Source organism: Bidens hawaiensis, unplaced genomic scaffold (assembly GCF_021521415.1).
Source record: "Bidens hawaiensis isolate Kalapana, Puna unplaced genomic scaffold, B.hawaiensis_p1.1 tig00014205_1, whole genome shotgun sequence".
NCBI classification, from domain to species: domain Eukaryota; kingdom Viridiplantae; phylum Streptophyta; class Magnoliopsida; order Asterales; family Asteraceae; genus Bidens; species Bidens hawaiensis.
Window position 1 is genome coordinate 522,208 of NW_027492223.1, and position 24,116 is coordinate 546,323.

The window sequence follows — 24,116 nt, forward strand, 5'->3', positions numbered from 1 at the left end:
GTGGTGAGGGTTTTTGTGGCCTAATGTAGCAGACAAATTAAGGTCGTTGTAGATCTCAACTAGTAATGCTACCAACGGAGGAGACTTGTCTATCATACTTCTCCTCCTCGGTCGTGCCAGAGCAACATCTACTACTGTTGTGACAGACAGGTCAACGGAGGGGACCTGTCTGACGTACTTCTCCTCCTCGGTGGTTCTAGCAGTCATCTACTGGTGTTCCAAGAGATAGGTAAACGGAGGTAAACCAGTCTATCGTACTTCTCCTCCTCGGTCTTGTTTGCCGTCAGCTACGTGTAAGAGAAAGAGGACAGTTGATGATACTGAGTCAGAAGAAGAAGAAGAGGATATTCACAAGTTGATTAGACGTTCAAGACGGGAAAGGACAGGTGCAGGTATGGGAGCTGGAGAGACTTCAAGAGTTGTACGTTTCGCTCCATCCGCACTGTCAGGTATGTCGATTGTTCCTACATCTGTACAGGTTACAAGTTTAAGCGCCGCGGAAGTTCCCGTGGTGGCTACATCAGCTGTCGGCATCCCATCCATCACACTACAGATGACGACTCCGGAGATTGTGTCTTTACCACCTCCAACGCTTACTCCTTCAGAGGTGGTGGCACAATTTGTAGAGTCGACAGTCGTTGCAACTGCAGGGTTGTCGGTCACGATACCACCTGAGGTTACGTCCACAACTGCTTCTGATGTCCCGGTTACATTCGAGATCCCTGCTGAGTATACTCAAGACACATCTAACATGAGGTTTGATTTCGATGCAACCCTCTCAGACTCGGAGAGAATAGCTGCACTTGAGCGGGTCGTGGCTGAACAATCAAGGGTGAATCTTGTCCAGACCCAGGCTATTCAGCGCCTTGTAGCAGAGAATCAACTACAGTCGTCCCTCCTGGTTGAACATGGGCGAATTATAGATGCTATGAAGGAGTTCTTGGCATCTCAGGGGGAGACAAGCTGTAGAGGCGACGAGTTAAGGACAAAGAAGAGAAATGATAGAGACGATGATCCCAATGCATCGAAAGGTGCAGGTGGTGAGTTGCCAAGAACTACTCAAGCTCTTGGGACTTCCACAGCTCAGGGGGAGTCTGCAGGTGCAGTTGGTGGTGATGAGGTGGTGATGGTTGATGATGAAGATGATGTGATTGATGCTTTGAAAGAATTAGATGATGATATGCTAGATGATGATGTGATGTTTGATGATGATGTGCTGCCTATTGAGGAGATTGAGAAGATTGGCGCACAGATTGTGATTGAAGAAGATGTTGAAGAAGGTGAAATAGTAGAAGAAAATGTTGAGCACGAGATATCTCGGTCTACTCAAGTGCGGAATCCCTGCGTAGATCGTTACGAGTATAGAACACGAATCACACGAACACACGTTATATATTATAACTCAAACACGTGATGTAATATCACTGTTACAGACTCTCGTCCTCACGTTACAATGAACTTGAACAACTGACACGAACTTAAACAACGATTATTTAACCAAGCCGTAACCTAGGACTATTTATACACGACAACTTCGCCTGGCATGTTCAGGCGAAGTTGTCCATAACTTCGCTTGACTAACAAGTTCGCCTGTTAAGCGAACTTGTCAGTAACTTCGCTTAAACATACAAAACATAATTAAACATTACAGACTCGATTACAGACACTAGACTATGAACTACTGACATTATGCACCAACAGACTCCCCCTTGGCAGTAGCTTCATATCTTGATCTTTAAGCGCTTGTCTTGTAATCTTCAATCTTGTATCTTCACGCATGCACTCCTTCTCTAACACAAACTGACACAACTCTTTGATACTTCCTCGCTTCATCCTTCCAAGCAGGAATATAGAAGATTTTCTTCTCATTAAGCACCTTCAGATCAGCTTGCGATAAGTTTACCAAATGCATCGGATCGTAAACTCTTAGGAGCTCTTGTTCATCCTCGTCTTCCATCACCGCTTCAGCAGTCTGGCAATCAACATACCACCATTTAAGATTCTTCAACACATCTTGAGGCATAGTCTTCATTGGAACCTCCTTAATGCATCGGATCGGTTTGTACTTCATTACCATCCATGGCTTGCCATCTGCTCTCATTCCCCTTTCTTTATCTTCCACTAGCTTTCCCTTCTGTGGCTTTAATAACTCAAACTTCTTTTCTTTAATACTTTTTGATTTGATCACGACCTTCATACTCCATAACTGGTGGAATATAACCATCCTGGATGCATACCCACATCTTCGCATCCTGGTATTTGACGTATTGTATGAAACGATCCTTCCATGCAACGAAATCGGTTCCCTTCAGCAATCTTGGGGCCTTAGTAGCTGACCCTGCTTCAACTTCCATCTTCACTAACTCAGAAATGTTAATTGACGACATCTTTCTCGAAAAGTAAGAAACCCGAAAAATAAATTTTTTTTTTAAAGCACTGTAGGCGAAGTTACGGATAACTTCGCTTTAGTCTTAACTTCGCAGAAGAACTTCGCTGATGATTAACTTCGCTTAAGGTAAGCGAACTTAGGAGGTAGGTGGAGTTGTAGAGAACTTCGCTGAGTTAGGCGAACTTGAGAAGGTAGGCGAAGTTGTGGATAACTTCGCTTAACCTTATATCTTCGCTGAAACCCTACGAACAGTGACGGCAACTTCGCCTGATGAACACGGACGTTTTTGCAGATCTGAAATCTGGATTTTACGAGGTTTTTGACGGTGCAAAGGCTTGAATACGATAGTAGGAGGTAAGATTGACTCAAAAACACAGAAAACACGTCCCGCGAATAGTCGAAACGGGACGATTTCTACACCCGCGTGAATATCCCGAACCACACAATCGAGCAAAAGCTCTGATACCAATTGTAGGTTCCCTTGACGGATCGCACGAGATATCTCGGTCTACTCAGGTGCGGAATCCCTGCGTAGAACGTTACGAGTATAGAACACGAATCACACGAACACACGTTATATATTATAACTCAAACACGTGATGTAATATCACTGTTACAGACTCTCGTCCTCACGTTACAATGAACTTGAACAACTGACACGAACTTAAACAACGATTATTTAACCAAGCCGTAACCTAGGACTATTTATACACGACAACTTCGCCTGGCATGTTCAGGCGAAGTTGTCCATAACTTCGCTTGACTAACAAGTTCGCCTGTTAAGCGAACTTGTCAGTAACTTCGCTTAAACATACAAAACATAATTAAACATTACAGACTCGATTACAGACACTAGACTATGAACTACTGACATTATGCACCAACACTACGTGTGTTCCGACATACGGGAGAACGGAGGAGACCTGTCTGTCATACTTTTCCTCCTCGGTCATGCCAGGCGTCATCATCTACTAGTGTTTCAATAGACGGTTTACACACGACATTCTAAAGAACCACCCGAAATGATAGAAGAACCTTTCGTAGATGTCAACAATTTTAGAAATTTTTTTAATGTAATATATTTATAATTTAAACTTACAGTTATGTATTCGAAACCGATCATCATGTAATGTGTTATAATTATAATTTAATCTTTAAACTAATAGTAATGTGGTACACACCAATCCTCGATCCTCGTTGACCGAGAATGTTATCAACATGCCTTTAATCTCACTCGGACTATCAATTACATTTACTTATTCGAAACCGATCATCATGGATTGTGTTATAATCATAATTTAATCTTTAAATTACAAATACAATAAAATTGTTACGACCACAACTAATAATAATGTGGTACACACCAATCATCGCTCCTCGTTGACCGAGATCTTTTTTAAACATCCCTTCGATCTCACTCTCGGGGCTATAAATGACGAACAAACGTGTCTATCATGGCCGTGTTTGAAGAAAGGCTCCAAAATAACATCTACACAGCCACCAACATATCCGCTTGACTAACCGAGCTATATTGAGCAACGAAACCATATTCTGTTTTATTTTTGGCATGGTATTATGTCTAGGAAAAGGAATTAAATCGTGTATTATGGGTGTGGTGATGTATGTGTTTGACTAGTTTTGCACCTAGCTTGTATTTTATTAAATGTTTTATAGATGGTTTCAATCGGCCTTTATCTCTGCGTTAAGACCTAACCTCGGCGTATATGGGTAACATGGAAATCTACAAAGTGTCGGAAGTGTATTCAACCTCTCTGCAAAGCATGCAAAATTGAAGTCGGTCTTACCGCTACGTTGCGGCATTACCGCGGCGTACATGGCCTGACAAGCCTGAAAAGCCTGTAACAACTATGACGACTGAAGCAACCTATAAAGTGTCTGCAAAGCATGCAAAAATAATGTCGGTGTTAACCTCTGCGTTAAGTCACAACCGCGGCGTATAACGATATCATCGGTAACACTTACCATCCCTTAAAGACCTTAACGCGCCGACTAACTTTTGGCTATAAAAACTACTACCATCAACCATTTACACAAACACTTTAGTCTACCATATCCCCCTAAAAAATGTTTCTTACCAACGATATTTCCTTCTCGACCTACAATTTATTCAAAAATCATCGACCATGTTTAAATTATGCAAGCCAATATGCTTAAAACCATATAGTGGTTGTGTAGACGCTATTTTGTGGTGACATGCAGTCGTAGGGGTAGCCGTGGCAAGGTGGAACTCTTAATTAGTCCACCATAATAAATTTCATCAGTGCCGATTACAGGCACATTAAACTCCATTCTACCTTGGAGCGGGGAACACCGCGCACGGACCAGCTCAAACTACCTACCACTTCACGAAGATGGACCGATGCTTTTAATGAATTCGGTGCCACCTCAAAAATACAGCATATAGTGATCTCACATGGAATGCTACCATCTTACAAGTGGGATATATGTTGGGTGATTTCTTTTAAAAAACACGCAGCGACGTACGGATTGCAATGTTATAACATAATTCTATATGATAAGATGATATCACTGTGCCATATAGTTGTCGTGTATGTGTTATTTTGTAATTCTATTTAATCCCCTCGTTTTATATTTATTTTAACATATAATTATTAAAATTGTGTTTATAGGTCACGTGGAAAATTGTGTATAAAACCCCGAACCCCCTATCACAAGAAACCAAACACTTCTAACATATTTTCAATAGGATCATTTTGTAATTGGATCATTTTATTTGAAATCATGGACTTGATATAAAAAAAATAAATAAAAACAAAAAAAATACATACAACTTGTATTAATTAATTTAAGACAAACGTTATATCATAAGATATATATATATATGTATATACACACACATATATATATGATGAATGATTTGATTCCAAAATTGAGGCGAGAATTAAGGTCCAAGATAACAAAACGGCTCGCGGGTTGTCAAATGGATACGGGTAAACCGGTAAGGGTTTATGGATCAAAAGGCATAATATAGCAGTTTCGTCCTTTGAATATAGAGATGGATGGTAGTAGTTTATGTTTTGGTAAAAAATGCCAATATTTAAAAGTTTATAAATTTGTTTTATATAATTAATTAAATAAATAGTTAATTTACTCGATAAACGCGGTTTTTCATTGATTAAATTCTCTAAGAAAATCAAAATGGGTCGGGTTACGGATACAATCTTAATTGGAATTTTCGAGTTGTTACAATAATATCGTCTCATTTCCGATATAAAATATATATATACAAAGTATACTAATATTACAAACGATGAATATGACCTTGTTTCAAACGTTTCGTCTTTTACGTAATATACAATGATAATGTAATCTTTAAAATGTGAAATATAATAATAGTCTTACACAAGTTACGATTACATTAAAACGAACGAGCGACTAATTACAAACTAGTCCTAAGATTTTTAAAATAGCATCTACACAATAAGAACATTTACGACAATTGTCAAAATCCACCTGCAACCTTTTGTTCACGATTAATAGTAATGACGCACACCATTCATTACTCCTATCTGACCGAATTCAAAAATCCCTTAAACCTTTTGGGATTTTCGGGACTGTTAGGATTCATGAAGGGGGGCCTCTAGGCACGTTCATCCCCCTCTTTTTATATTCATTTTAATAAAGACTACAAAATAGCATCTACACAGCCACCAATATCCGCTCGACCAACCACGTTAAATTGACCGACGAGATTGTATTCTATATTAATAATAATGGACTCCAAAATAGCATTCACACAGCCACAATTATCTTCTTAATTTCAGACCGAATTTATCGTGGCTGTGTAGATGCTATTTCCGGGCTCCATAGTTATTAGTTTCCAGGGTAATATATTGATGAGCGGACTTAAATCGTAGATCGATGAGACCGTTTTCTATACTAATAATAATGGACCCCAAAATAGCATTCACACAGCCACAACTTTCTTGTTTATTTCAGACCGAAATTTTCATGGCTGTGTAGATGCTATTTTCGGGCTCCATTGTTATATGTATGGGTAGGGAATTAACAAATTTTTGTTGTATGGAGCCTATAGATATTGGGTGTTTATATAGTGGTTTCTGTGGTCTTCTACACGCCGCGGTTCGACCTTAACGGTGCTTATTAAGGTTACTCGAAATCCCATAAAGCTGTAAAAGACTGTCAACCACTGCAAGAGGAGCGTGTTAACCGCCACGGTAAGCGTTTACCGCGTCGTAGCATGATGATGTTGATGATGAAATTGTTCGTTTAATTGTTCTAAGGAATATAAATGTTTTTTTTTAAATTATTTTTATATTAAATATATTTTGTTTATTTTTAATTAAAGAAATTATTCTAACCTATTATAAACACTTTTTTTAAAACATAAAGAACAATTATTAATAAAAATATTTAAAACTTATTTTTAAATTGGTGGAAAATAAAGATATTGGTTTTATAATAAATATTGGGTTTGTTGGACTAATTTGTATGTGAATGAAATTAGTCTAAGAAATTATAATAATAACTGTGGTGGATGATGTTATGATGATGATGATGATGATGATGATGATGACATGATATGATGAAAATATGATAATGATATCATGATGACGATGTTATGATGATGATGAGGTTATGATGATATGATGATGATGATGATGTTATGATGATGATGATGAAAATATGATAATGATATCATGATGATGCTGATGATGATGATGATGTTATGATGATGATGATATGATGGATGATGATGATGTTATGATGATGATGATGATGTTATGATGATGATATGATGATGATGATGTTTTGATGATGATGAAAATATGATAATGATATCATGATGATGCTGCTGCTGCTGCTACTGCTGATGATGATGATGATGTTATGATGATGATATAATGGATGATGATGATGTTATGATGATGATGATGATAATGATATGATGATATTGTTATGATGATGATGATATGATGAAAATATGATGATGATGATGATATGATGAAAATATGATAATGATATCATGATGATGATGATATGATGAAAATATGATGATGATGATATGATGAAAATATGATAATGATATCATGATGATGATGATATGATGATGATGATGTTATGATGATGAGGATGATGATGATGTTACAAACGATGGTAGCATTCCATGTGAGATCACCACATGGGTGTATTTTAAAGGTGCCACCGAATTCATTAAGAGCCACGGTACACCCTCATTAAGTAGTAGACACTTTGATGGGATTTATTATGGTTAATATAATTATATTTACTCATTATTCATATTTAGTCGGGTTAAACGGTATTTACATTGTCGGGTGTTATTGAAATAATTCATCTTTAGTCATTATTATTATTATTAATATGATTAATTGTGGCTTAAAGGAAATAAAAAACATAACTTTCCAACAAAAACGTAGTGTACAGGGGTCGAACCCGCGACCTTTACCCACAAAGCATCAAGTATTAACCAGCAGGCCATAAGGCGACGTGCATAAGCAATCTGTTTCTATAGTTAATAAACAAAGGAAGTTCATCTCAAAATTTGTTTCATATATGTGACAGTGAACAGATATATATTTTGAGAGTGAACCCATATATAATCTGGAATTCTGGTATGTTGGTAATACTCCTCCCTTTAATCCTACTGACACTGCTGTCAACCCGGGTTCGACTCTTATCTGCAGCGCGTTATTTTTTTATTTCCAGTTTTTTCCTTTTTTTTACCAAGCAGTTAGGTTATTTATTTTTAACCAACAATAACAAACAAAAACATCCACAACTTCCCTTCCCCACCACAACTGCAGGTCAAACCCTAACCCCCCACCACCGCCGACCGTCTGTCTTTCACCCAGACCGACCGCAGGCTTCCTTTCCATCCCTATTATCCATCTCTCTTTCACTGTATGTTTTAATGTTTTGGTTCAATTATTATTTTTTGGCTTACTAAAATTACAATTAGTAACAATGATTATGTTGAAGTTTGTTAAATGATTATGTTGAAGTTTGTATGGGTTCACTCTCGTATATATTAGAGACCCTATTTAATCGGCTTAGGGTTTGATAATCAAGTTATATAAGTTTACTTGAGCGGGTTATTTAACGGTTTGATAAACAGGTTAGGTTTGATAATCATGACTGTGTTGACCTTGTTAGACAACTCAACTCGGGGTGTTCAAGACCCGGTTTTGACGGTTTTCGGGTCAAACCGAAGCCAAACGGTTTGGCATTAACCAAAACTAATAACCGAACCGTTGAGATTTAAAACCGAACCAAAGCGAACCATTATTAACGGTTTGGTTCCGGTTTGGTTTCATGGTTTGGGGTTTATACAATGCAACTTTTTTTAATAAACTTAAAGAAATAATATATATTATGAAATATTAAACAGTTAATATATACGATTAAATCTTTCGTCCGGTACGGTTTTATACCGTCGGTTTGAAAATTTGAAACAAAATTCTTATTTGTTTCAAATATCCATCAACAGTTGTGTTTATTGAGAAAACTAAAATGTGGCTTTTAATATATATATGATAAACAGATGGACATCGTAGAGTAAGACATCATCTACCAGCAGAATGAGGAGGAGGAGGCTGAGCAACGGCCAAGACGGAGGCGGCGGAGAGAACAGCCGCCAAAACCGATTGAAGGGGATGATGTGGTTGTGAATTACCCACACACCCAGTTTGTTCTCGGGACACACGAGCACGACCGGTACATCCAGCTCAGAATGATGAACCCTATGCCGAATACCATTTTAAGCCTCAGTTTTATGGAGTCAGTTGGCGAGGACGAAAGGATGTTACGGTATGTCGGCAACAACACGCCGTGGATGAGGTTGTTTACGATGAACTACCCCGCACACCGGGAGCTTAAGCTAGAGGTTTATTCAACATTCCGTTTCAGTTGTTTTTCTTTTTACTTTAACTTTGTTTACCGCATACACATTACTTTAATATATTCAAAACAAATTGTTTATTTTATTTCAGGCCACGGGAGGCAGGGAGGCCAGAGGTGCCGATGAGAGATCAGAACCCATAGGGTCGGGCGTGGGAGGTTATGTTCAAGATGTTTGGGGTCGACCGGTACTTTTCATTGGAGGAGTTCGTCGTGGCGATCGGCTTTTACACCAAGGAGGAGGTCCGGCAGCCGATCTACACCGCGAGCGTCCGCAGGGCCGCGGACGATTATTTGCGGGTTTGGTGGCGCGCGATTGCGAGTAAGCCTTTCCCTAAAGGTAGCCAAGCAAAAGCATCCTTCATCATTGACCTGTTGTACAGGTACGTGAACCTAGGTTACTTTACATTACGTTACATTGTAATATATTACCTTACATTATATTATAGTTACCTTATATTATATTTCGTTGTGCAGGTACCTACACAGGCTGATATCCTCGTCACTACAAGGTCGATATCTGGGTGCTGACCACTGCAAACTCTCAGACTTGTTTTTTTTTGCGGTGCCTACTGACGGGGATCGATTGCAACCTCGCCCATGGCTTCGCCTACTACATCGCCACATACCCGCACAAGCAGGGAAGAGGATCGTTGCTCGATGGCCCCTACGTGACGCGCATCGCGCATTATTTGGGACTTGAAACACAGCTAGCTACCCTTACGATCCCACCAGTACCCCCCCCCCCCCCCCCGCGAGTTCGCCCGTGGTAGCGCCCAGGGCATGCGTATTGTTCTCAAGTTTAAGGACCCCGACGGGAGAAAATATGACCGTCTCGTCACGGACTTCGGTATGCCACCCTACATACCGGTGCCATTAGTCGAGCCTCTACCATTGATTGCCCCGGAGGTGCACGTCGACGACAACCACGAAGAGCAATCGGGGGACGAGGACAGAGAGGAGCGGGAGGATGAGGCGGCGGATGGAACGGAGTAGGTTCAGGTTACTTTTATAACTCGTTTACATTTATTTGTTTATGTCTAAATATTAACGTTTAATTCTCATTTTAATGTCAGCCACTGGTGCCGCAGCACGCACCGCGTACCTATCGCGCTGTGCGTTTAGACCACGCCACGGATGCACGCTTACGGAGAGTAGAGGACGCGGTGCTACGGATGCAACGTCAAATGGATTGGATGATGGAGAGGGAGGCCAGCCGACAGCGAGGTGAGGATTACACATTACCTCCCCCACGCTTTGATCACGAGGCTAGCACATCAAGGGCCGGCGCCGGCGCCTCAACCGATGTGGACGAAAACGGGGACACGGTAGTGTAAATATTGATTTACACTACTTTGTTATGTTATGAACTTGTTTTGAACTTTTATATTTTGTATGTTATGAACTACTTATGAACTTTTATATTTTGTATTACATGGTTTTAAGCTTTTTATGCTTTTTAATATTGTAAGGTTACAATTATTAAAATCCAACCAACTAGTAACATAAATAAGATCATAATATTAATTTAACTACATAATAAACTTATGAAAAAGATGTATTTTTCAAACCAAATGAAAACAACGAGAGCTTGGATTCCAAAACACCATAAATCAAACCAATATAAAGATGTATATTTTATTTAATATTATTTTAAATAAATAGCCAACACCTCATACTATAGACTAAAATCACATTACAACACCATAACAAAGTAAGAAATACAAAATTTCTCAAATTAACTTAATAATTAATACACATATTTTTTCGATAGAAATATAAATATATTATAATAATTAACAGAAACTTAAAAATCAAAATATTATAATTAAAATAAATATTCCCTTAAATATATATCATTTTTTATCATAAAAATCAAAATCCTTTAATTAAAACAAATACATATTTATATCAAAATCTTATACTTAGTAATATTAATATTAATGATAATAATAATAATAATATGATGATTTGATGTGGTGAGATGATATTGACTGTGATTTGATTGATTGAGCACTCACCGCCACCCACGGTTAGCACTTACCGTGGCGTTTGGTGCGGTTTTCTAACCACACCGTCCCTAAAAAAACTAATTGCAACTCCATTCATCCTTTAAGTGCACTAATTCATTTAACATGTTTTTCCACAATTAAAAAATATATAGGAGTACACTTATACAAGTACAACACTAAAAAAATCATGTCTAAAAAAACATATTAAAAAAGTTCTGTTAGATATATTCAGTATATAATCAGGTAAATTAGTCAATATTATTACATAATCAGGTTTCTTACAAATCTCAAACCCATAAAAAGTTTCAAAACTAAACCTAAACTTGTCCAAACCCTAATACCGGGTACTACCCGTCTCAATAGCATCAGATTTTAGGTTTTTCATCAAATTCGGGTTTCCTGCCTCTCTACTCCCTTACCACCCTGGCACGAGGTGTGAGTCTTTAAGCCGGAACATATAAGCTTTGAATAACTTTTTACAACCCACAATAACAAACCTTATAATGTAAAATACTTTTAAGTTCTTAAGGAAATGTTTTATACTTGAAAAATAAATAAAATAGCATTATAATATAACAAGTATTGATATTGATAGGGCCTCACTGAATGATGTGTGGAAAGAATTGTACAAGTACAAACATTGGTGGGCCTTTGACACACCTAAACCATATTTTGAATTTTCATGCCTTATCAACTTGTACATCATGCATCTTCTATTTTAAAGGTATTGTGGGGTTAAAACAGTCTTTCTCAGATGACACACCACCTGAATTTGCTTTATGGGGCTGCCAAACTTCTAAAGGGTTATGCCTTTCTCAACCAATATATAATGGGGGGCGTCATTATTTTATACACATTTAATTTTTTTAATTTCTGTTCATATTACAAAAGTATTATAACATTGCTTATTGCTAGCTTCTCTGACTTTGTATTTTTCAATAAGCTGATGATAAGATACTTTTTCCTTTTTTTAAGTCTATTTTATCTTGAAAATGTTTTATTAACAAACAACAGGATGAGTGGCGGGTTATATGAATAATTCTTGAAACGAGTTTCTTGTCAATGTTTCGATTGAAGATGTAATTAATTGTTTTTAAAATATCAAAAGTCGTAGGAAACAAATGTAAGAATTCTTAATGTTTTTTTCTTTGGGAAAATTCATATAATAACTCTTTTGAGGAGAGAGAATCTTAAACTAGGTTGAAAAATTTTCTAACTGAAATAACTCTTTAAATCTTGTCTGAGGCGACACATACGTAATCGATCCAACCAGATTCAAAATGATTTAAATCTCGTTGGCTCCGTCTAAATTTTAAGTAATCACATCTTTCTCGACTAAATTTTAAGCAATCATGTCTGCTCCGTTCAAACTTTTAGATAAAATATTTCGTCTTTTTCTTTAACATTTTCTCTCTCTTCGATCTTCTTCCTTTATTCTTCTCATCTTCATCTTCCTCATGTTCATATTCATCTTATAATCATCATCGGCTCATTAAATCTAGAACTGATTCATCGTTCCATGGCTAACGATTTAAACTTTAGATCGGGCTTGTAAATCATATGGGCCGATTAATATTATATTTTTAAAGAACTTCCATTATTTCTTTTATAATGAAGATGATTATGAAGAAGAAGAAGAAGAAATGTTAGAAGAGAGAAAAAAAAATGTTAAAGAAAATGACAAAATATTTACATACATATCATGTATCAGTGTATAATTATAAGAAGATGAATTGGAGTAAAGGAAACAAAGTATAATGATATGAAACAACCTATTAAGACAATGTAATTAGTGGATTATCATAAGAGACATAAGAGAACAAAGAATGGAAAAACTCATTTCATTAAGATGAATCAAATAGGAAATTCGTTAGTTATAAAGAACCGACATTAATACAAATACAATAAAGTGATGAGATAGTCGAGGGTGCGATGAAGCGTGGTTCGGGGAGGGAGGGAGTGTAGTTTGATTTATTGCAAACCTCTCACATAGTGGAAAGTAAATCCAACAAATAACACTTACATTATCGGTGGTTATATACAATTATTTATGATAAAAGTTGGTGGACAATAAATTTCTATTTATTGGAAAACTCATCCTTAAATCAAATTTTCTAGCAAGGCTTGTGTGTTCAACAATGAAAATTCTAAGACTAGTATAATGCAAAAGCCTCACAGTTTCTTGCCGCAATCATGATGAGAGATGATGTATCGTAACATTTTTTTTCATTTTTAAATTTCTCTTGAAAGCCTTTTTTTTTTTTTTTATCAAATTACTTAAATATCAGGGTACGTTAGTTAACTAAAGTTCACTCCTTAAGCCTTTCATTATGGAATGAACAAAGGAGCCAATGGACATTAATTAAGAAGTAGAAATTAAAATAAAAAAAGTGAAGATCTTAACCATCTGTTAAAATAAAACCAGATAACTAAAAATTAAATCATTTTGTTTCAATTATATAAGGAACACCCCCCTTGTTCTTGACATCATTAACTGAAATAAAAACACATGTACTAATAATAAAAAGCGTGAAAGATCATGACTATTACATGATGATTTCCTGTCTTGTTTGTTGTTATGCCTAGAAAGTTTTAAAGGCCTATGGGCTTCATATCATCAAAGTGGGATATGAGTATGCAAGAAAAATGGTTTGAATGAGTGGTGAGAAATTTATTTTTCCATCTTTCTATTTTTGATATGGGAGATTGAGTGGACCATGGTCTCTTGTTTTGACACTTGGCCCAATAACTAATTGACACATAACCCCATCTATATTTTATTTTATACCATGAATAATAGTTAGGTCATGGGGTATACTCTAACCCATGCATGGGTTAACATGACATGACACTTTAAAGATGGATTAAATCACTCTCCATTTGTGTTAAGTGTGTTAAAATGGCCCATGGATTAAGCTTTTAATGGGTTAAAAGGAACAATATGCATTAAATATGTATTAAATACTAATTGATTTGTTATATCAATTATGTGTTAAATGAGTTAAATCATTTCCTTTGAATGACATAGAGTGAATAAGAAAAAAATGATGATGTGAAACTTATGTGGAATTAAGATGGGTTAGAGTATACCACGTGGCCTTAATGTTTTAAAAAAACATTTTTCATCACATCCCTTAATGCCCTCATTGATTATTACCAATTTACCATTACTAATTAAGATACATATATGAGTTTTATTGTAAAAACATTTATGTTCTTGTAAAGCCCTATAATGCCTCAAGGGATGATGTAAGGGTTTTATTCATCTATATAATGCTCATTACACATTGTTTAAGCTACTATATATTTTGAGAATATTTAGCTTTATAATTTATATATCAAAAGCATGGTCCAGATTCTTATAGATTACAATTTTGAGGTTTAACTATTTATCAATTATATGTGATAAGGGTTAGGTTAAAATACAAATTAAACAAAAATTGAGAAGTGTGAAAAATAATATAGTCAATTGATCTTAGATTTGAAAGATTGTGATTAATTTGAGAATAAAAAATGATAGAAATGACATATGGAATAGTCCATATTGTTTACTTTATCTCTCTACATGCAATGCACATGTTAATTCCTTAATCACTTTCAAATGTTCACAACATTTAGATATTTGGAGATTTTTTAAAATATATCAAATATATGCTATGGTTAATTATAGAAGTAATTGAAAGTTTTAAAAAATAATATTTTTATAAAATGAGTGTATAAAAATGATTGAGGACTCTTCTGTAAGAGAACTCTCCCTAGATGTTTTAAGTATTGAATGTAGAACAACACAGTTTAATGGAAGATTCCACACATTTTTCATTTGAAACCATATCTTAAATGTTTGAAGCCGCTTCACATATAAATAATCAAATTTGGTGGTGTTATAAGATGCAATTATATAGCAATCATGATGCGTTCATTAAGAAATCGGTTGAGTTGAGTTGAGTAATTTTTGTTTGTTTAGGTTGTTTGGGTCTACTCAAACTACAAAACAAGCCAATATTATATAATGGCTTAAAATAGACTATTCTTATAAAACTTGATTATTTCAAACGAATTCAAATGGTCCAGGACCTTTCACCAACATTGCCACAAACTATCACCACCTCCACCATTTGCCACAATCTTCGGTGCCACTAAGACCACCACCTTAGTCGCCTCCACCGTTGTCGTCTCTATCGTCACCGCCACCATAGTAACCTCCTCGATGCCAATTACACCACCATAGTCGTTGTCACCACAACTAATGACATTTTCGCCATCAATTGTGGCAACACCACCGTCGGTGCCCTCACCACCATCGTTGACTCCATATCTGACTACATCACCTCGTTTTGTGTAAGGCCCCGAAATCAGACATCTTATCAAGCGTTGGAGTTACTCATAAACACAGTTCTTAAATATTAAACATAAAACAGATATCATGTCTTCAGTAATTAAGAAAACATAAAAAGAGTTTTCAACTAGTTTATCAAAAATCCTATGTGTCACTCTTTGATTGCTCGTCATCCACTCTCAAGCCACCAGATTGTTTGATTTGCGATTTAAGGCTCCTTATGTGTATGACCATAATTCGTGGGCATGAGTCTCGTCAAACCCGGATAGTCTTTAAATGAGTTATAACACCTTATTTATTTGTGAAACCCTTTCATAACAAACAATAATTTATGCGGGTCATGGGTCTCACCAAACCAGGTTACCTTTGTAAAATAACCTCTTAATCATCAAATTATAATTTTCGTGAGTCATGGGTATCATCAAAAGCGGATAACCCTTAAGCGGGTTATAACATCTCATTTATTTGTGATATTATTTTATCATCAAATCCTAATTTAATTTATTTTCTCTACATATTTTCGTTCCCGGTCTATCCTCTCCATCATCGGTTAACTTATGATTACCCCAACCATCGTCAACCTCCCCTCTCATGCATCAACCATCATTCTCACCTACATCAACCGCCCCATTTTCACAAGACAAATATTTGTATTCATGTTTGTTTGTTTAAAAAATTCAAAATGTTTATGTTCGTTCGTTAAAAATCTAAAAAATCTACACATTGCAATTGAAATAGCCCAAACATTAAAAAAAATATAATAAACATAATAATATAATATATACGTATTAAATCATAACAAAAATACGTACGTTAAAAAATAAAATAAATCATTGCAATATATAAAATAACAAAACGATTTACAACAAAAACATAAATAAACTCCAATAACACCATGACACTAGTAACTATTTAATTATAACATATAAAAAAATACACATTCATATTTTCTTCTCATAATAATTAAGACATGTCCTACAAGAATTGATAATTGATCATTTTATGATAGTAGGACATATGTACGTTAGGGTATGGGGCAAGTCAATCAATGCTTATGATTTTGCAAAACGCCATGTATTAACTTCATCAATCATTTACAATTAATAGCATTTCATTTTAGTTTTTTTTAAGAGCTAATTTCTTTTTACACCTTATGTGACATCTGCCCCGATCCGACCCGACCCAGGTACCCGTTTCTCTGACCCGATTTCTTTCTTTTATGATTTAATATTTATTTATACTTATATTTTACTTTTAATAATAATAATATACTTTTCCTTCCCGCCTCTTTCTCTCTCTTTCTTTCCGCCGTTCCGTCCCTCTCCTTCTCTCTTTCCGCCTTCTTTTCCCTCTTGTCGCCGTCCCGCCCTTACGCCTTGATTCCCTCTTTTTCTTCTAACTCTTTGCTTGTCCCTTGTTCCTTCCCGCCTAAGGTTGTCTGCGCAGCTCCACGCGCCAGACCCCTTACAAGGAATCCTGCGTGAAGACCACCTGTACAGCGATTCGCGAGACGAACTCTTCTCGCAGCGCGCTAAGAATTGTAATTCTTCTCGCAGCGCGTTAAGAACGGAAGTTCTTCCCGCGACGCGCTAAGGATTTGTAGTTCTCGCAGCGCGCTAAGAATCGTAGTTCATCCCTCGACGCGCGAAGAATTATAGTTCTTCCCGCGACGCGCTAGGAATTTTAGTTCCTCCCGCGGCGCGCTAAGAAATGCGATTCTTCCCGCGGCGCGCTTAGAAATATAGTTCTTTCCGCGACACGTTAAGGTTAGTTCTGTCTGCCTTCGCGCTCGCGCTCTCTTGACCTTCTGTGTCTGCCTTCGCGCCTTAGCCTTCTCGCGCTGAACCCTTTGAGTTTTCTTCTGTTGAATCTAGCCGTTGCTTTTGTGTTGTCTTATCTTTTGAGCTGTTGACCTAATCTGCTTTATGTCTGAAAAGTTACTTTCGGCGCAGCATGCGCACCAACCCCATTGGTTGACAGATAAAGTGACTGACATAATCTTTTGAGAATCTGCTTTTGCCATGCTTGACCAGTAACTTTATCTGAACCGCCCATGCCTTTTTCTGAACCCTGTCAGCCTTTTTCTCTTTTTCCCTGCTACCATATCTTTTGATATCTTTACTTTTCAGAACTTTTTACTGTTGATATCTTTTCTTTTTCTTTTGGAGATCTTTTCTAGGGTTTGTGTCCCCTAGGGTTTGCCTATATATAGTACTATTTTCTTAACACTTCACACACTACACTTATTCTCTTCCTCCCTTTTTGCTCTCTGCCGTTGTTCTTCAGCCGCCTCCCTCCTCTCTTGCCTCCGTCTTCCTCCCTGTTCTGCTCTGTTTTCCGGTAATGTATACATATAATAATTTACTTATTAATTATGCTAACTTATAATCAAGACTTAAAACAGATCGTTAAAACAATAATCTTTAATTATAGGTTAACTTGTGCTTGTTTAAAGTTGGTTCTTGCTTTATCTTACACCGCATCGTCTATCAAGTGAGTAATCTCGTACCTAATCCCTTTTTATTTTTAATGTTTTGGGATGTTCATGTGTTCATACAAACTTAGAGTCTTAAAACTTGTTTATGAACTTTAGTCGCGCAGTATCCCATGTGTTGAGGACGTTTACTTGGCTGTTTATTTGTATGTGTGTATCATTAACCGCTTTGTTCGGCCTATTCCGAAGTTTTCATGGATCCATTAGATGAACACGGGAGACCTATCGTTTACGGTTTTCTTTGTTTACACTTGCACAGATGTTTTTCTCGCTTTTGTGCTCAATTGGGAGCACGGATTGAACTATGAACTATGAGCTATGATCTATTTAGGCTTGATCACAATCTGATTGCACCCTTGTTAAACACCAGACATACACATGTTGCGCGCAGATTTATTGTTATCTATGCATTGTATTAAACTTGATTTCTCACCAACACGCAAGTGTTTGACGTTTATTTTAACACATGTTCAGGTTTGCAGTAGCTGTTTTGGAGCTTGTGGACACATAGGACGTTTTTACTTTTGGACCTAGATTAAAATGTATCAAGACAAGTTATTGCTGTTCGAATATTTTGATTTATAATATATTGATTATGTTGGTTTATTTATATCTTATGTATACGTTGCGCATGCGTGAATGAATATATTTATTAAATATTGACACCCAATAGTGTCACGAGTAATGAAACAATATGTGGCGCCCCGATGTATAATCCGCCTTTGGTCGGGGTGTTACAGATTGGTATCAGAGCTCGTTGACTTTAGGATAGGTGGTTAGACGTAACGGCCTAGAATACCTAAGAGTCCCTTCTCGCGCATGAGAGAAATCTCATGTTTACACGCTTATTGTTAATTACTCGTTATTTATGAGTATGCTCGCGCTTGCGCAGTATATGATTTTATGTTTTATTCCGCGATATTTCGATTTTTGTGAATTTCGATTTTTATTGATTTTACTTACATATTCGTTTGTTGGGATTGAAAATCCGAAAAGTCATGGTGATACATGAATAGTTGATTTTCAATTTCCATTTACGATTATGTTCTGAGGTTGGAGACTTGAAAAGTCATGGTGATACATGAATTGTCAACCTCCAATACTCATTTTCTTGTATGTTTTATATTGAGGATTGAAAAGTCATGGTGATACATGAATCGTCAATCTCCAATACTCGTTTGCTCGTATATTTTAAATTGGGAATTCGGAAAGTCATGGTGATACATGAATTGTCGATTCTTGATTCGAATTTGTTACCTTTATTAAGTCTGCATTTAGGATCATTTATTTTACTTTAACTGTTGACTGTAACTGACTCCGTGAAACCAAGCTTTATAAGATTAAAACTTTGCGCTAAAACCAAGATATTAACTAAAATTAAAAAAATTTTTTTAGAATGCCTCCGCTATCTCGCCGATTTCAGAGAAGAGAAGCCTCGCGCATGCGTAGACAGCAACGTTCCCAGGAAATGGCCGCCGCAATAGCCCAAGCTTTGAGCCAAAACAATACCAACACCTCTGGTTACAACATTAAATCCTTTAACGCGGGTAACCCTCCAAAGTTCACAGGTCTTGAAGGAGCCACCGTGATGCTCCAGTGGCTTGAGAAAATAGAAAACACTTTCCTCCATACCCAATGCCCCTCAGACAGACGAACCCTATATGCTTCCAGTGTCCTGGAATCCAGAGCGCTTACATGGTGGAATGGAGTAGCTCATGCGCGTGGCGCAGAGGCTGCTTCTAGCATGACATGGGAGGAATTCAAGGAAATTCTTACGCGAGAATTCTGCCCTCCCAACGAAGTGAAGCGCCTGGAGGAAGAATTCTGGAACTTGAAGCAATACAGCGGTGAAGCGCGCGAGTACGCGACGCGCTTCCACGAGCTAAGCTTACTGGTCCCTCACCTTGTTACCCCTTCACGCCGAGCCATAGAGAAATTCCTTGGGGGTCTCCCCATGGAAATTCAAGATTCTGTATGGGCCAGAAACCCAGTTACCCTCTCTGACGCCATCGAGTTGGCCGCTGTACTCAGCGACAACCATGTCAGAGCAGGAACCCTGTTCCTGCGGGGAACAGAAAAGACCAAACTCACCAAAACTGCCCCTGAACCAACAGAAACCAAACCTGAACCCTCGAACCGTAACAACCTCAAGCGCAGGCGCAAGGCCTATGCGCTTACCAACCCGCCCATTGTCCAGCAACCCATTTACCAACCTCCAGTTTATGCGCCTAACCCTCTGTCAACCTACCCAACACCTCCTGTAGTCCATAACTATGCCTTAACCAATCCCGCACTCCCTGCCCCGCCACTTAAGAAACCTTACACAGGAAACCAACCCCTTTGCCCAACCTGTAGACTTCACCACCCAACTCAGACCCCGTGTCGACAATGTAACCGATGTGGCCGCATTGGTCACTCAACCGAATACTGTAGAGTCCCTCCCGCCAACCCAATTGCGCCAACACCACCAGTCTACCCGCAGAATCCACAACCAACATACCAAAACCCACGACCCAGGTCGTGCTATAACTGCGGTGATCCCAGTCATTTCCGGAACGCGTGCCCAAGGCTACAAGTTCAGATTACACAAGCGAATCCGGTGAACCAGATTTCAAACCAAGTAACGCGTGGACGAGCTTTTAACATAACCGCGCACCAAGCGCAAGCGAATAATGACGTAGTTAATGGTACATTTTTGCTTAACGGATTTTATGCTTCTGTACTTTTTGATACTGGCGCCGATCGAAGTTTTATTTCTCGCGCCTTCGAGCAGAAGCTTGCGCGACCGCGCAGCGATTTAAAAGAAGATTTTTCAGTTGAATTGGCTAACGGTGAAACTGTTTTAATAAACTCAGTGATTAAAGATTGTACGCTTAACCTTAACGAAAACGATTTTCTGATTGACCTCATCCCCATGCCTCTTGGAAGCTTTGATGTTATCATTGGTATGGACTGGCTTACGCATAATCGCGCCGAAGTTATTTGCGCCAAGAAGTTGATTCGCATTCCTCGAGAAAATGGTGATCTTCATATTTACGGCGAAAAACCCTCCAGTGGTCTTAAACTTATGTCTTGCGCCGAAGCCCAAAGACTCATGCGGAAGAAGTGTATTGCATTCTTAGCCCATGTGGTCAAACCTGCTGAAGAGAAGAAGCTTCGCGATATCCCTGTTGTGCGTGATTTTCCTGAAGTTTTTCCTGATGATCTTCCTGGTATCCCTCCCGCTCGTGAAGTCGAGTTCCGTATTGATCTTGTCCCTGGTGCTTCCCCCGTAGCTAAATCTCCTTACCGTCTTGCGCCCGCTGAGATGCAAGAATTGGCAAGCCAACTTCAAGAGTTGACTGCTAAAGGATTCATTCGCCCTAGCTCTTCGCCCTGGGGTGCCCCGGTGTTGTTCGTTAAAAAGAAAGATGGATCGTTTCGCATGTGTATAGATTACCGCGAGTTGAACAAACTCACCATTAAAAACCGGTATCCCTTACCGCGTATTGACGACCTCTTTGATCAACTCCAAGGTGCCTCTTGTTTCTCGAAGATTGATCTCCGCTCTGGCTATCACCAGTTGCGCATCCGCGATGAAGATGTTCCGAAGACTGCTTTTCGAACTCGTTATGGCCATTTTGAATTCTTGGTCATGTCCTTCGGTTTAACCAACGCACCCGCCGTTTTCATGGATCTAATGAATCGGGTGTGTAGGCCTTTCTTGGATAAATTCGTGATTGTGTTTATCGATGATGTTCTGGTGTATTCTAAGACCAAGGCCGAGCACGAGCAACATCTTCGGTTGGTGTTGCAAAAGCTTAGAGCTGAGCAACTCTATGCTAAGCTTTCCAAGTGTGAATTCTGGTCTGATGAAGTACAGTTTCTTGGTCATGTTGTAAACAAGATGGGTATTCATGTCGACCCATCCAAAATTGAAGCAATCAAGAACTGGATTACGTCATCCTCTCCTTCTGAGATCCGTTCCTTTCTGGGCTTAGCTGGTTATTACCGGCGCTTCATTTCGAACTTCTCGAAGATCGCTTTGCCTTTAACAGCTCTAACGCACAAAGGTAAACCATATATTTGGGGCTCGAAGCAAGAAGAAGCCTTTCTAACGCTCAAGCGTTTGTTGTGTGAAGCTCCTGTTCTTGCGCTACCTGAGGGTAATGATGATTTTGTCGTGTATTGCGATGCATCCAACCAAGGTCTCGGTTGTGTTCTTATGCAACGAGGCAAGGTTATCGCTTACGCATCGAGGCAACTTAAGGTTCATGAAAAGAATTATACAACTCACGACCTCGAACTAGGTGCAGTTGTTTTTGCCTTGAAGATCTGGAGACACTACCTTTATGGTACTAAGTGTATCCTCTACACTGACCATAAAAGCCTTCAGCATATCTTTGATCAAAAGGAACTTAACATGAGGCAACGCCGATGGAACGAACTCATCAGCGATTACGATTGTGAGATCCGGTATCATCTTGGTAAGGCTAATGTGGTAGCCGATGCGCTCAGCCGAAAACCCTGCCAGCTTAACTGTATTTTGCCGCGCACGCAGCTTCACTTTGCGCCGATTCAGAGCAATCTTGAATCACGCATTCGCGACGCGCAGCGCGCATCCATCAGTAATGGTAACCTTCGCGCCGAGTTAGCGTGTGGCGCGGAAGCGCATTTTGTGCCTAATCTGAGTGGAATTTTCTGCTATCTCAATCGCATCTGGATTCCCTTTGATGAGAATCTTCGCGCTGATATCCTGAGTGAAGCGCACAAATCTCGATATTCCGTTCATCCTGGCGCCGATAAAATGTACAAGGATTTGCGCATTACTTATTGGTGGCCCGGTATGAAAAAGGATATTGCTGTGTTCGTAGCTAAATGCCTGACTTGTTCTAAGGTAAAAGCTGAACATCAACGCCCATCTGGTTTGCTCGAACAACCAGAAATTCCTACGTGGAAATGGGAAGGTATAGCGATGGACTTTATTACCAAGTTACCTTTGACAGCAAGCAAACATGATAGCATTTGGGTAATAGTGGATCGATTGACTAAGTCTGCTCACTTCCTGCCCATTCGTGAAAACTACCGTGTTGAGCAACTCGCGCAGCTTTATGTCAAGGAAATTGTCTGCCGCCATGGTACTCCTTTGAGCATCATATCCGATCGCGATGGCCGTTTTATATCCCGCTTTTGGAAATCTCTCCAATCTGCGCTAGGAACTCGCTTGGACATGAGTACGGCATACCATCCTCAGACTGACGGTCAGTCTGAGCGAACTATTCAAACTCTTGAGGATATGCTCCGATCTTGTGTTCTTGATTTTGGAGGTAATTGGGATTCACACCTGCCTTTGATCGAGTTCTCTTATAACAACAGCTATCATTCCAGTATCGGTATGGCCCCATTTGAAGCACTTTACGGTCGTAAGTGCCGCTCCCCGATTTGTTGGAGCGAAGTGGGTGAAACTCAAATCACAGGACCCGAACTTGTTCAAGAGACAACAGATAAAATCGCCAAGATCCGTGATCATCTGCTGACTGCCAGAAGCCGACAGAAGAGTTACGCAGATCGTAGGCGGAAGCCTCTCGAATTTCAAGTTGGTGATCTTGTTCTCCTCAAAGTGTCGCCTTGGAAAGGTGTTGTCCGCTTTGGGAAGAAAGGTAAGCTTGCTCCTCGATATGTTGGACCATTCAAGATTCTCGCGCGTGTGGGAAAAGTTGCCTACAGACTTGACCTGCCGCCCGCGCTCAGTAATGTGCATCCAACGTTCCATGTATCCAATCTCAAGAAGTGTTTAGCTGACGAGAACCTTCACATTCCACTTGATGAAGTTCAAGTTGATGAAACTATGCATTTCGTTGAGAAGCCTGTTGAGATTATGGATCGCGAGGTAAAGCAAACCAAGCGCAGTCGTATCCCTATCGTGAAAGTTCGCTGGGAGTCCAAGCGCGGAGCCGAGTTTATATGGGAAAGGGAAGATCAAAT